The sequence below is a fragment of the Lissotriton vulgaris genome, unplaced genomic scaffold (genome assembly GCF_964263255.1).
Source record: "Lissotriton vulgaris unplaced genomic scaffold, aLisVul1.2 SCAFFOLD_714, whole genome shotgun sequence".
Classification (NCBI taxonomy): Eukaryota; Metazoa; Chordata; class Amphibia; order Caudata; family Salamandridae; genus Lissotriton; species Lissotriton vulgaris.
Genome location: NW_028248223.1, coordinates 520,587 through 532,639, shown reverse-complemented (window position 1 = coordinate 532,639; position 12,053 = coordinate 520,587). Strand labels below are relative to the sequence as shown.

The window sequence follows — 12,053 nt, the reverse complement described above, 5'->3', positions numbered from 1 at the left end:
TTTGTAAATTGCATGTCCTGATAAACGTTTGCACATTTAACACTGTTATGGAGAATGTAGCTGAAAAGAATCAAATCACATTATCGCTCTTTACACTATGAGCATTCAACTGAGATATCTTTTCATCAATGTAAGAAAAGCCCCCGCACTGATGCGCTCTCTTTTGTCTCAATGGAAAAAGCCCTCGTGTATGGCGGGGTTCCATGGTGTAATGGTTAGCACTCTGGACTCTGAATCCAGCGATCCGAGTTCAAATCTCGGTGGGACCTGCTTGAATTATGAGATTTAATATTTCACTAATTTCTTAGAATTTGGACTTGGAAAAACATAACGTCAAAGCTTTATGCTGAAACTTATCAACGTATAAGTATGTATCTATGTATACATGGCTATATCCATCTAGATAGCGATAATACAATATAAAGAAATGAATTAATCATAAACATAAGTACAGAAGCTGAAAACTAAAAACTGTTCTTTCCCATCCACAATTTGAGCAAGAGGTTCCTTTTCTTTCTCATCTGTATGATCAGTAATAAGATAGTTAATTTTGCTGATTTCTTATCTGACAACATTCTTGACTTACACAGTGCATTTAATTGTGCATTTCTTTGAAAGAGGAATTCAGATTAATACATCTGACATGTCTTTCGAAAGATTCTACTTCATGGTTATGGATTTACTTTAGAAAAACAGAGTGTAAATATCTGTGTGTCTGAATTTCAAGATTGTTATTTAAAAGTTCATCTCTTCTGCCCCCAAAATACACAATTTGATTCCTAAAGTTTTCTTTTAATGAAGGCTTTCCAATTAAAAAAGTTCCTTGTTCCCCTTATCAATAACAGTAAGATTTAAACAAGTAATATCTTGCATCAGCCCCTTGTGATGAGTTTGAGAAAACGGAGTCAGCTCACAAAATGTCTCATTATTTTGAGCCATTTAATTTCCATGTTTTCTAAAAGTTCTATAATTTGCTCACATCAAATAGACTTTTAAAATACAATCAATAAATTAATGTTTCACTCTACCCGTGTTAGATTTATGATATTTATGAATACACTTGACAGAAAAAGATTTGGTCATAAGTCATGAAAGTGGTCCCACCGAGATTTGAACTCGGATCCTTGGATTCAAAGTCCAAAGTGCTAACCATTACACCATGGATCCTCCCATGTGACAGGGGAGCAAATTGCTGCAGCAATGTGGACATTTCACATTTTTTATTTTCTACAGTCAAAGACAAACAGAATTGTATTACTTTTCTATTCTGTTCAACTTTTGCCCATTGAACTATGTTAGGGAAGTATGTTGCACAAAGGACTCAAGTAACGCTATGACTCTGTTGAACAGTACTTTTTATGTGAGATAAGATTTTGCAATAAAAATTAAGATTTCCCTGTGAATGCAATCTCTTCTGTCAAAACGGAAAGCTCAACCTGGTACAGGTGGGTTGATGGTGTTATGCTTGTCAATCTGGACTCTGAAAACAGGGATCTAAGTACAAAGCTCAGTGGGACTTATCTAAACTTTACGATTTTGTTTCCATTCAGTTCTTAGAAGTATTAATTGGAAAAACATCTCATTTACTTATAAACTTGTACGTATCAACTTATATGTATGTATCTCCCTATATATCGCTATATGTCTATGTATATTTATCGGAAAATATAAATATATACATTATGAAAATACATATAATTAATAGAGGTGAAAATAATGAACAGTTGTTGCCTCTCCGCATTTGAAACATGAGCGCCTTCTCCTTCCTCTTCTATATGTCCTGAAATTGAGATAGTCACTTTTTAATCAATTTTGATCTAACAACATAGTTGATTTGTACAAAGCATATCATACGATCTGTGAATAATTTTAAAAAAGAAAATTAGATCAGTACCTTTGAGGCCTCCAAGCAAAAGCTTATATTTCATGATTGCAGATCGACTGTTGAAAATCAGCATGAGAAATGTTTTATTTCACAACTTCCATACTAATATACAAAAAACATTTCTACTATCTGATTGATACCGTCATTGTGGTTCTCTAGGTTTGATTTAAGAAAACATCTCTTTCAAAATGTGCTATATTCGCCTTATCAATAGTGTGGAAATCTTCAAAAAGGAATGCTGGGAATCAGCCCTCTGAAATGCATTTGAGAAAAACAGGATAGGATTTTGTAATGTCACACTATTTTGTCTAGGAATGTGATGTAAAAGTATTATAAAGTTCGTATTTCTGTAACTTGTTCAAGCTGTTGGACATTTTGAAAGGAGTCAATATTTGTCTCTTTCAACCTACTGGTGTTGGATTAGAGCTATCAATAAACAAAGATGACAGAAATGGAAAAGGTCAAGAGTAGTAAAGAAGTACCTCAAAGAATTGGACTGGTACCTTTGCATGCAAAGTCCAAAGTGCCAACCATTGCTCTTTGGAGCCACCCATGTGAGAGACAGAGAAATGGATGTAGTAGTTTGGAAATGTAGAATGTTTTAATATTCTTCAGTCAAAGATTATCATTATTTTGTAAATTGCATGTCCTGATAAACGTTTGCACATTTAACACTGTTATGGAGAATGTAGCTGAAAAGAATCAAATCACATTATCGCTCTTTACACTATGAGCATTCAACTGAGATATCTTTTCATCAATGTAAGAAAAGCCCCCGCACTGATGCGCTCTCTTTTGTCTCAATGGAAAAAGCCCTCGTGTATGGCGGGGTTCCATGGTGTAATGGTTAGCACTCTGGACTCTGAATCCAGCGATCCGAGTTCAAATCTCGGTGGGACCTGCTTGAATTATGAGATTTAATATTTCACTAATTTCTTAGAATTTGGACTTGGAAAAACATAACGTCAAAGCTTTATGCTGAAACTTATCAACGTATAAGTATGTATCTATGTATACATGGCTATATCCATCTAGATAGCGATAATACAATATAAAGAAATGAATTAATCATAAACATAAGTACAGAAGCTGAAAACTAAAAACTGTTCTTTCCCATCCACAATTTGAGCAAGAGGTTCCTTTTCTTTCTCATCTGTATGATCAGTAATAAGATAATTAATTTTGCTGATTTCTTATCTGACAACATTCTTGACTTACACAGTGCATTTAATTGTGCATTTCTTTGAAAGAGGAATTCAGATTAATACATCTGACATGTCTTTCGAAAGATTCTACTTCATGGTTATGGATTTACTTTAGAAAAACAGAGTGTAAATATCTGTGTGTCTGAATTTCAAGATTGTTATTTAAAAGTTCATCTCTTCTGCCCCCAAAATACACAATTTGATTCCTAAAGTTTTCTTTTAATGAAGGCTTTCCAATTAAAAAAGTTCCTTGTTCCCCTTATCAATAACAGTAAGATTTAAACAAGTAATATCTTGCATCAGCCCCTTGTGATGAGTTTGAGAAAACGGAGTCAGCTCACAAAATGTCTCATTATTTTGAGCCATTTAATTTCCATGTTTTCTAAAAGTTCTATAATTTGCTCACATCAAATAGACTTTTAAAATACAATCAATAAATTAATGTTTCACTCTACCCGTGTTAGATTTATGATATTTATGAATACACTTGACAGAAAAAGATTTGGTCATAAGTCATGAAAGTGGTCCCACCGAGATTTGAACTCGGATCCTTGGATTCAAAGTCCAAAGTGCTAACCATTACACCATGGAACCTCCCATGTGACAGGGGAGCAAATTGCTGCAGCAATGTGGACATTTCACATTTTTTATTTTCTACAGTCAAAGACAAACAGAATTGTATTACTTTTCTATTCTGTTCAACTTTTGCCCATTGAACTATGTTAGGGAAGTATGTTGCACAAAGGACTCAAGTAACGCTATGACTCTGTTGAACAGTACTTTTTATGTGAGATAAGATTTTGCAATAAAAATTAAGATTTCCCTGTGAATGCAATCTCTTCTGTCAAAACGGAAAGCTCAACCTGGTACAGGTGGGTTGATGGTGTTATGCTTGTCAATCTGGACTCTGAAAACAGGGATCTAAGTACAAAGCTCAGTGGGACTTATCTAAACTTTACGATTTTGTTTCCATTCAGTTCTTAGAAGTATTAATTGGAAAGACATCTCATTTACTTATAAACTTGTACGTATCAACTTATATGTATGTATCTCCCTATATATCGCTATATGTCTATGTATATTTATCGGAAAATATAAATATATACATTATGAAAATACATATAATTAATAGAGGTGAAAATAATGAACAGTTGTTGCCTCTCCGCATTTGAAACATGAGCGCCTTCTCCTTCCTCTTCTATATGTCCTGAAATTGAGATAGTCACTTTTTAATCAATTTTGATCTAACAACATAGTTGATTTGTACAAAGCATATCATACGATCTGTGAATAATTTTAAAAAAGAAAATTAGATCAGTACCTTTGAGGCCTCCAAGCAAAAGCTTATATTTCATGATTGCAGATCGACTGTTGAAAATCAGCATGAGAAATGTTTTATTTCACAACTTCCATACTAATATACAAAAAACATTTCTACTATCTGATTGATACCGTCATTGTGGTTCTCTAGGTTTGATTTAAGAAAACATCTCTTTCAAAATGTGCTATATTCGCCTTATCAATAGTGTGGAAATCTTCAAAAAGGAATGCTGGGAATAAGCCCTCTGAAATGCATTTGAGAAAAACAGGATAGGATTTTGTAATGTCACACTATTTTGTCTAGGAATGTGATGTAAAAGTATTATAAAGTTCGTATTTCTGTAACTTGTTCAAGCTGTTGGACATTTTGAAAGGAGTCAATATTTGTCTCTTTCAACCTACTGGTGTTGGATTAGAGCTATCAATAAACAAAGATGACAGAAATGGAAAAGGTCAAGAGTAGTAAAGAAGTACCTCAAAGAATTGGACTGGTACCTTTGCATGCAAAGTCCAAAGTGCCAACCATTGCTCTTTGGAGCCACCCATGTGAGAGACAGAGAAATGGATGTAGTAGTTTGGAAATGTAGAATGTTTTAATATTCTTCAGTCAAAGATTATCATTATTTTGTAAATTGCATGTCCTGATAAACGTTTGCACATTTAACACTGTTATGGAGAATGTAGCTGAAAAGAATCAAATCACATTATCGCTCTTTACACTATGAGCATTCAACTGAGATATCTTTTCATCAATGTAAGAAAAGCCCCCGCACTGATGCGCTCTCTTTTGTCTCAATGGAAAAAGCCCTCGTGTATGGCGGGGTTCCATGGTGTAATGGTTAGCACTCTGGACTCTGAATCCAGCGATCCGAGTTCAAATCTCGGTGGGACCTGCTTGAATTATGAGATTTAATATTTCACTAATTTCTTAGAATTTGGACTTGGAAAAACATAACGTCAAAGCTTTATGCTGAAACTTATCAACGTATAAGTATGTATCTATGTATACATGGCTATATCCATCTAGATAGCGATAATACAATATAAAGAATTGAATTAATCATAAACATAAGTACAGAAGCTGAAAACTAAAAACTGTTCTTTCCCATCCACAATTTGAGCAAGAGGTTCCTTTTCTTTCTCATCTGTATGATCAGTAATAAGATAGTTAATTTTGCTGATTTCTTATCTGACAACATTCTTGACTTACACAGTGCATTTAATTGTGCATTTCTTTGAAAGAGGAATTCAGATTAATACATCTGACATGTCTTTCGAAAGATTCTACTTCATGGTTATGGATTTACTTTAGAAAAACAGAGTGTAAATATCTGTGTGTCTGAATTTCAAGATTGTTATTTAAAAGTTCATCTCTTCTGCCCCCAAAATACACAATTTGATTCCTAAAGTTTTCTTTTAATGAAGGCTTTCCAATTAAAAAAGTTCCTTGTTCCCCTTATCAATAACAGTAAGATTTAAACAAGTAATATCTTGCATCAGCCCCTTGTGATGAGTTTGAGAAAACGGAGTCAGCTCACAAAATGTCTCATTATTTTGAGCCATTTAATTTCCATGTTTTCTAAAAGTTCTATAATTTGCTCACATCAAATAGACTTTTAAAATACAATCAATAAATTAATGTTTCACTCTACCCGTGTTAGATTTATGATATTTATGAATACACTTGACAGAAAAAGATTTGGTCATAAGTCATGAAAGTGGTCCCACCGAGATTTGAACTCGGATCCTTGGATTCAAAGTCCAAAGTGCTAACCATTACACCATGGAACCTCCCATGTGACAGGGGAGCAAATTGCTGCAGCAATGTGGACATTTCACATTTTTTATTTTCTACAGTCAAAGACAAACAGAATTGTATTACTTTTCTATTCTGTTCAACTTTTGCCCATTGAACTATGTTAGGGAAGTATGTTGCACAAAGGACTCAAGTAACGCTATGACTCTGTTGAACAGTACTTTTTATGTGAGATAAGATTTTGCAATAAAAATTAAGATTTCCCTGTGAATGCAATCTCTTCTGTCAAAACGGAAAGCTCAACCTGGTACAGGTGGGTTGATGGTGTTATGCTTGTCAATCTGGACTCTGAAAACAGGGATCTAAGTACAAAGCTCAGTGGGACTTATCTAAACTTTACGATTTTGTTTCCATTCAGTTCTTAGAAGTATTAATTGGAAAGACATCTCATTTACTTATAAACTTGTACGTATCAACTTATATGTATGTATCTCCCTATATATCGCTATATGTCTATGTATATTTATCGGAAAATATAAATATATACATTATGAAAATACATATAATTAATAGAGGTGAAAATAATGAACAGTTGTTGCCTCTCCGCATTTGAAACATGAGCGCCTTCTCCTTCCTCTTCTATATGTCCTGAAATTGAGATAGTCACTTTTTAATCAATTTTGATCTAACAACATAGTTGATTTGTACAAAGCATATCATACGATCTGTGAATAATTTTAAAAAAGAAAATTAGATCAGTACCTTTGAGGCCTCCAAGCAAAAGCTTATATTTCATGATTGCAGATCGACTGTTGAAAATCAGCATGAGAAATGTTTTATTTCACAACTTCCATACTAATATACAAAAAACATTTCTACTATCTGATTGATACCGTCATTGTGGTTCTCTAGGTTTGATTTAAGAAAACATCTCTTTCAAAATGTGCTATATTCGCCTTATCAATAGTGTGGAAATCTTCAAAAAGGAATGCTGGGAATAAGCCCTCTGAAATGCATTTGAGAAAAACAGGATAGGATTTTGTAATGTCACACTATTTTGTCTAGGAATGTGATGTAAAAGTATTATAAAGTTCGTATTTCTGTAACTTGTTCAAGCTGTTGGACATTTTGAAAGGAGTCAATATTTGTCTCTTTCAACCTACTGGTGTTGGATTAGAGCTATCAATAAACAAAGATGACAGAAATGGAAAAGGTCAAGAGTAGTAAAGAAGTACCTCAAAGAATTGGACTGGTACCTTTGCATGCAAAGTCCAAAGTGCCAACCATTGCTCTTTGGAGCCACCCATGTGAGAGACAGAGAAATGGATGTAGTAGTTTGGAAATGTAGAATGTTTTAATATTCTTCAGTCAAAGATTATCATTATTTTGTAAATTGCATGTCCTGATAAACGTTTGCACATTTAACACTGTTATGGAGAATGTAGCTGAAAAGAATCAAATCACATTATCGCTCTTTACACTATGAGCATTCAACTGAGATATCTTTTCATCAATGTAAGAAAAGCCCCCGCACTGATGCGCTCTCTTTTGTCTCAATGGAAAAAGCCCTCGTGTATGGCGGGGTTCCATGGTGTAATGGTTAGCACTCTGGACTCTGAATCCAGCGATCCGAGTTCAAATCTCGGTGGGACCTGCTTGAATTATGAGATTTAATATTTCACTAATTTCTTAGAATTTGGACTTGGAAAAACATAACGTCAAAGCTTTATGCTGAAACTTATCAACGTATAAGTATGTATCTATGTATACATGGCTATATCCATCTAGATAGCGATAATACAATATAAAGAATTGAATTAATCATAAACATAAGTACAGAAGCTGAAAACTAAAAACTGTTCTTTCCCATCCACAATTTGAGCAAGAGGTTCCTTTTCTTTCTCATCTGTATGATCAGTAATAAGATAGTTAATTTTGCTGATTTCTTATCTGACAACATTCTTGACTTACACAGTGCATTTAATTGTGCATTTCTTTGAAAGAGGAATTCAGATTAATACATCTGACATGTCTTTCGAAAGATTCTACTTCATGGTTATGGATTTACTTTAGAAAAACAGAGTGTAAATATCTGTGTGTCTGAATTTCAAGATTGTTATTTAAAAGTTCATCTCTTCTGCCCCCAAAATACACAATTTGATTCCTAAAGTTTTCTTTTAATGAAGGCTTTCCAATTAAAAAAGTTCCTTGTTCCCCTTATCAATAACAGTAAGATTTAAACAAGTAATATCTTGCATCAGCCCCTTGTGATGAGTTTGAGAAAACGGAGTCAGCTCACAAAATGTCTCATTATTTTGAGCCATTTAATTTCCATGTTTTCTAAAAGTTCTATAATTTGCTCACATCAAATAGACTTTTAAAATACAATCAATAAATTAATGTTTCACTCTACCCGTGTTAGATTTATGATATTTATGAATACACTTGACAGAAAAAGATTTGGTCATAAGTCATGAAAGTGGTCCCACCGAGATTTGAACTCGGATCCTTGGATTCAAAGTCCAAAGTGCTAACCATTACACCATGGATCCTCCCATGTGACAGGGGAGCAAATTGCTGCAGCAATGTGGACATTTCACATTTTTTATTTTCTACAGTCAAAGACAAACAGAATTGTATTACTTTTCTATTCTGTTCAACTTTTGCCCATTGAACTATGTTAGGGAAGTATGTTGCACAAAGGACTCAAGTAACGCTATGACTCTGTTGAACAGTACTTTTTATGTGAGATAAGATTTTGCAATAAAAATTAAGATTTCCCTGTGAATGCAATCTCTTCTGTCAAAACGGAAAGCTCAACCTGGTACAGGTGGGTTGATGGTGTTATGCTTGTCAATCTGGACTCTGAAAACAGGGATCTAAGTACAAAGCTCAGTGGGACTTATCTAAACTTTACGATTTTGTTTCCATTCAGTTCTTAGAAGTATTAATTGGAAAAACATCTCATTTACTTATAAACTTGTACGTATCAACTTATATGTATGTATCTCCCTATATATCGCTATATGTCTATGTATATTTATCGGAAAATATAAATATATACATTATGAAAATACATATAATTAATAGAGGTGAAAATAATGAACAGTTGTTGCCTCTCCGCATTTGAAACATGAGCGCCTTCTCCTTCCTCTTCTATATGTCCTGAAATTGAGATAGTCACTTTTTAATCAATTTTGATCTAACAACATAGTTGATTTGTACAAAGCATATCATACGATCTGTGAATAATTTTAAAAAAGAAAATTAGATCAGTACCTTTGAGGCCTCCAAGCAAAAGCTTATATTTCATGATTGCAGATCGACTGTTGAAAATCAGCATGAGAAATGTTTTATTTCACAACTTCCATACTAATATACAAAAAACATTTCTACTATCTGATTGATACCGTCATTGTGGTTCTCTAGGTTTGATTTAAGAAAACATCTCTTTCAAAATGTGCTATATTCGCCTTATCAATAGTGTGGAAATCTTCAAAAAGGAATGCTGGGAATCAGCCCTCTGAAATGCATTTGAGAAAAACAGGATAGGATTTTGTAATGTCACACTATTTTGTCTAGGAATGTGATGTAAAAGTATTATAAAGTTCGTATTTCTGTAACTTGTTCAAGCTGTTGGACATTTTGAAAGGAGTCAATATTTGTCTCTTTCAACCTACTGGTGTTGGATTAGAGCTATCAATAAACAAAGATGACAGAAATGGAAAAGGTCAAGAGTAGTAAAGAAGTACCTCAAAGAATTGGACTGGTACCTTTGCATGCAAAGTCCAAAGTGCCAACCATTGCTCTTTGGAGCCACCCATGTGAGAGACAGAGAAATGGATGTAGTAGTTTGGAAATGTAGAATGTTTTAATATTCTTCAGTCAAAGATTATCATTATTTTGTAAATTGCATGTCCTGATAAACGTTTGCACATTTAACACTGTTATGGAGAATGTAGCTGAAAAGAATCAAATCACATTATCGCTCTTTACACTATGAGCATTCAACTGAGATATCTTTTCATCAATGTAAGAAAAGCCCCCGCACTGATGCGCTCTCTTTTGTCTCAATGGAAAAAGCCCTCGTGTATGGCGGGGTTCCATGGTGTAATGGTTAGCACTCTGGACTCTGAATCCAGCGATCCGAGTTCAAATCTCGGTGGGACCTGCTTGAATTATGAGATTTAATATTTCACTAATTTCTTAGAATTTGGACTTGGAAAAACATAACGTCAAAGCTTTATGCTGAAACTTATCAACGTATAAGTATGTATCTATGTATACATGGCTATATCCATCTAGATAGCGATAATACAATATAAAGAAATGAATTAATCATAAACATAAGTACAGAAGCTGAAAACTAAAAACTGTTCTTTCCCATCCACAATTTGAGCAAGAGGTTCCTTTTCTTTCTCATCTGTATGATCAGTAATAAGATAATTAATTTTGCTGATTTCTTATCTGACAACATTCTTGACTTACACAGTGCATTTAATTGTGCATTTCTTTGAAAGAGGAATTCAGATTAATACATCTGACATGTCTTTCGAAAGATTCTACTTCATGGTTATGGATTTACTTTAGAAAAACAGAGTGTAAATATCTGTGTGTCTGAATTTCAAGATTGTTATTTAAAAGTTCATCTCTTCTGCCCCCAAAATACACAATTTGATTCCTAAAGTTTTCTTTTAATGAAGGCTTTCCAATTAAAAAAGTTCCTTGTTCCCCTTATCAATAACAGTAAGATTTAAACAAGTAATATCTTGCATCAGCCCCTTGTGATGAGTTTGAGAAAACGGAGTCAGCTCACAAAATGTCTCATTATTTTGAGCCATTTAATTTCCATGTTTTCTAAAAGTTCTATAATTTGCTCACATCAAATAGACTTTTAAAATACAATCAATAAATTAATGTTTCACTCTACCCGTGTTAGATTTATGATATTTATGAATACACTTGACAGAAAAAGATTTGGTCATAAGTCATGAAAGTGGTCCCACCGAGATTTGAACTCGGATCCTTGGATTCAAAGTCCAAAGTGCTAACCATTACACCATGGAACCTCCCATGTGACAGGGGAGCAAATTGCTGCAGCAATGTGGACATTTCACATTTTTTATTTTCTACAGTCAAAGACAAACAGAATTGTATTACTTTTCTATTCTGTTCAACTTTTGCCCATTGAACTATGTTAGGGAAGTATGTTGCACAAAGGACTCAAGTAACGCTATGACTCTGTTGAACAGTACTTTTTATGTGAGATAAGATTTTGCAATAAAAATTAAGATTTCCCTGTGAATGCAATCTCTTCTGTCAAAACGGAAAGCTCAACCTGGTACAGGTGGGTTGATGGTGTTATGCTTGTCAATCTGGACTCTGAAAACAGGGATCTAAGTACAAAGCTCAGTGGGACTTATCTAAACTTTACGATTTTGTTTCCATTCAGTTCTTAGAAGTATTAATTGGAAAGACATCTCATTTACTTATAAACTTGTACGTATCAACTTATATGTATGTATCTCCCTATATATCGCTATATGTCTATGTATATTTATCGGAAAATATAAATATATACATTATGAAAATACATATAATTAATAGAGGTGAAAATAATGAACAGTTGTTGCCTCTCCGCATTTGAAACATGAGCGCCTTCTCCTTCCTCTTCTATATGTCCTGAAATTGAGATAGTCACTTTTTAATCAATTTTGATCTAACAACATAGTTGATTTGTACAAAGCATATCATACGATCTGTGAATAATTTTAAAAAAGAAAATTAGATCAGTACCTTTGAGGCCTCCAAGCAAAAGCTTATATTTCATGATTGCAGATCGACTGTTGAAAATCAGCATGAGAAATGTTTTATTTCACAACTTCCA

The 12,053-nt window shown here is 33.7% G+C and overlaps 8 non-coding genes across 8 annotated transcripts; 5 read left to right on the top strand and 3 right to left on the bottom strand.

Moving 5' to 3' along the window:
* The first annotated feature begins 197 nt into the window (after positions 1 to 197).
* TRNAQ-CUG (transfer RNA glutamine (anticodon CUG)) lies at positions 198 to 269 on the top strand. The gene has a single exon. It is a non-coding gene; the product is annotated as a tRNA-Gln (tRNA).
* A 2,445-nt stretch (positions 270 to 2,714) lies between these two features.
* TRNAQ-CUG (transfer RNA glutamine (anticodon CUG)) lies at positions 2,715 to 2,786 on the top strand. The gene has a single exon. It is a non-coding gene; the product is annotated as a tRNA-Gln (tRNA).
* An 826-nt stretch (positions 2,787 to 3,612) lies between these two features.
* On the bottom strand, positions 3,613 to 3,684 carry TRNAQ-UUG (transfer RNA glutamine (anticodon UUG)). Its single transcript has one exon. It is a non-coding gene; the product is annotated as a tRNA-Gln (tRNA).
* A 1,547-nt stretch (positions 3,685 to 5,231) lies between these two features.
* Positions 5,232 to 5,303, top strand: TRNAQ-CUG (transfer RNA glutamine (anticodon CUG)). Its single transcript has one exon. It is a non-coding gene; the product is annotated as a tRNA-Gln (tRNA).
* An 826-nt stretch (positions 5,304 to 6,129) lies between these two features.
* On the bottom strand, positions 6,130 to 6,201 carry TRNAQ-UUG (transfer RNA glutamine (anticodon UUG)). Its single transcript has one exon. It is a non-coding gene; the product is annotated as a tRNA-Gln (tRNA).
* Positions 6,202 to 7,748: 1,547 nt separating this feature from the next.
* TRNAQ-CUG (transfer RNA glutamine (anticodon CUG)) lies at positions 7,749 to 7,820 on the top strand. The gene has a single exon. It is a non-coding gene; the product is annotated as a tRNA-Gln (tRNA).
* A 2,445-nt stretch (positions 7,821 to 10,265) lies between these two features.
* On the top strand, positions 10,266 to 10,337 carry TRNAQ-CUG (transfer RNA glutamine (anticodon CUG)). The gene has a single exon. It is a non-coding gene; the product is annotated as a tRNA-Gln (tRNA).
* Positions 10,338 to 11,163: 826 nt separating this feature from the next.
* On the bottom strand, positions 11,164 to 11,235 carry TRNAQ-UUG (transfer RNA glutamine (anticodon UUG)). Its single transcript has one exon. It is a non-coding gene; the product is annotated as a tRNA-Gln (tRNA).
* Positions 11,236 to 12,053: the final 818 nt, after the last annotated feature.